The sequence below is a fragment of the Aegilops tauschii genome, chromosome 2 (genome assembly GCF_002575655.3).
Source record: "Aegilops tauschii subsp. strangulata cultivar AL8/78 chromosome 2, Aet v6.0, whole genome shotgun sequence".
In the NCBI taxonomy this organism is placed as follows: Eukaryota; Viridiplantae; Streptophyta; class Magnoliopsida; order Poales; family Poaceae; genus Aegilops; species Aegilops tauschii.
Window position 1 is genome coordinate 591901447 of NC_053036.3, and position 2616 is coordinate 591904062.

A 2616-nucleotide genomic window follows, 5' to 3' on the forward strand; every position below is an offset into this window, starting at 1 on the left:
TAAATCTTTATTTGCTGCATGCCATCTCAGGACCATTCTGGCTCATCCGACACACTGGTACGTGACGAATTTTCTCAAGAAGGGATAAATTTTGCTACGATTATCTGACCACCGCAGTCGCAACAGAACAAGGTCATGAGTTAGATGCGACCTATATTATTAGTGGCAATCTGGCAGTACACAAGGACGAACTCGTACTACGTTGTTACGTGTCAAAACTAGTTGTTTAGGTGTTAAGAAAAAAGTAATCGTTTAGATATTGTGGAGGCTAAGCTTCAAATGCGATGCAGCGAGAAGTGCATCAAGACAAATGACACTTTGTCCTCACTCTTAAAGCAGGAACTCTGCTTTTTCATGCACGCACCATTACACATTGTAGAGTAATTAAAAATGCACTATTTGTTTATTTTTCAATCAACAAAACATATTTATTTGTGTACTTGTCCCCTTTTTTTCCTGCTTCGTTGGCACGAACATGAAAAAGATGCACACCGTAAAGGCCTCTCCCACTCTCCTTTTCTTATTCTTTCGGCGCTTTATCTACGGGTATGAAACTTGTAAGCATATGCTATCTACGGGTACTGTACATACCAGATATGTGTACTAATTAAGGGTTTTGTGCGTGCAAAAGATATCTCCTTTTGTTGAGTAAATAGCATAAAGCTACTACTTTACAGGCTAGGGTTTCAAAAAACTACCGGTTTTTAATTTTTATCAGATAACTACCAGATGGGTGGTCGGCTATTTCAAAAAACCCAAATCCCTGAGTCTTTATCAGTTGATCGTGATTATGACAATTGAGGCCCACATGTAAGATAACCGTTTGTTTGACGTTAACTTACATGTAGGTCCTACACGTAAGTTTTGTAAAAAAGCAATCGGGTCCCTATAAGTTTTCTGAAAAAGCAATCAGGTCCCTGTGAGTTTTCTGAAAAAGCAATCGGGTCCCCGAGGCAAGGCAACGTTGTCTCCTCCGGCCGGCAAGCCGCGCCCGCGGCGGTGGAATCCACGACGTGCACCACCTGAGGCCGGCGAGCCGCATCCCATAGCGGTCGGGTCCCGCCGTGCCGTGCCTGCGGCCGCCGCCCCGACGTGCCTCGCCCGTGGCCGCCGCCTCGCCATGCCTCTCCTGCGCCACCTCCACGCCGTGCCTCGGCGGCCTTGAGGCGGCGAGATCCAGCAAGCCTCGTCGACCTCGTCCTTCCACGCGCGGTCGTCAACGAGCTTCTCCCCGGCCCGCCCCTTCACGACGGCGGCCTCCTCGGGAGGGCCCTTCCCGTGCGTCGCGCGCTGCAGAGCCGTTGTGGTCGTGTCAGTCATCGCCAGGCCGCAACACCCGTCGCCGGCAGCCCCTGCCTTCATGCCCTCTGCATCGGGTTACTCGGCCATCCCGACAAGGTCGATGTCGAGCGCGAGTGCGGCTCCGGGCAGCATCTACCGGGAGAGAAGGGGAGTAGAGGGAGAGAAAGAAAGAGAAAAGGAAGAAGAGTCAGCTTACATGTGGGCCAAACATGTAAGTTGACGGTCAACATACGGTCAAACCAGCTGTTTGTTTAGGAGCGGGTCCCATCTGTCATAAACCTGATTATATGTCAACCACCCGGTAATTTGGGTTTTTTGAAACAGCAGACCACCGAGTTGGTAGTTATCTGAGAAAAATAAAAAAAGGTAGTTTTTTGGAATCCTTGCCTGTAGAATAGTAGTTTATGCTATTTACTCCCTTTTGTTTGATTTGTAGTAGTAGGCAATGTTCGCTGAATCACTGGCCTGATTCAGAGATAAAGATCCTTTAGACAAGAGGGAAAAAAGAAATGGACGTGGCAAGGATACTGATGCGGTGGTGCTTAGTCAGGTACTGTCTGCTAGGTGTCACAACCATCGAATTTTGATTCTCTCTCTTTTGGCCATCTCCTGCAGTAGGTCAGGTGTCATGTATAAATCAGAAAAAATACTAAGTTGCCAGCAGTTCCTTTTGTTTGATTTGTAGTAGTAGGCAATGTTCGCTGAATCACTGGCCTGATTCAGAGATAAAGATCCTTTAGACAAGAGGGAAAAAAGAAATGGACGTGGCAAGGATACTGATGCGGTGGTGCTTAGTCAGGTACTGTCTGCTAGGTGTCACAACCATCGAATTTTGATTCTCTCTCTTTTGGCCATCTCCTGCAGTAGGTCAGGTGTCATGTATAAATCAGAAAAAATACTAAGTTGCCAGCAGTTCCTGTTATTTCATTGAAATTAAAATAAAAAACCATTTTGTAAAAACCATTTTGTGGCTGCTGGGATTTGAGCCCAGGTCTCCACGGCCACAACGTGGAATTCTCACCACTAAACTACAGCCACATTTTTGTCCATTTGAAAATTTTGCTTTAACTTCTACTGATAAGACTTCAACTAACCTGTTCTGATTAGCAGTCTTAGGTTATGACTAGCAAACATGTCCGTGCGTTGCAACGAAAAATACAACAGTTTTATGATAAAATGAATTACTATTATGGATATCTTACTGCCTCACCATCTGTAGCCACATTGATGTGGCTTGCGCAGCGAGATATGTACGTTTTCGAGGTGACGGAAAAGACAACCCTAAACCATCTGCGCTTCCTGTTATGCCGAACT

General features: G+C 46.2%; 1 non-coding gene across 1 annotated transcript; it reads right to left on the bottom strand.

Annotated features, from left to right (window-relative positions):
- Window positions 1-2268: 2268 nt before the first annotated feature.
- TRNAH-GUG (transfer RNA histidin (anticodon GUG)) lies at window positions 2269-2340 on the bottom strand. Its single transcript has one exon. It is a non-coding gene; the product is annotated as a tRNA-His (tRNA).
- Between the last annotated feature and the right edge of the window lie 276 nt (window positions 2341-2616).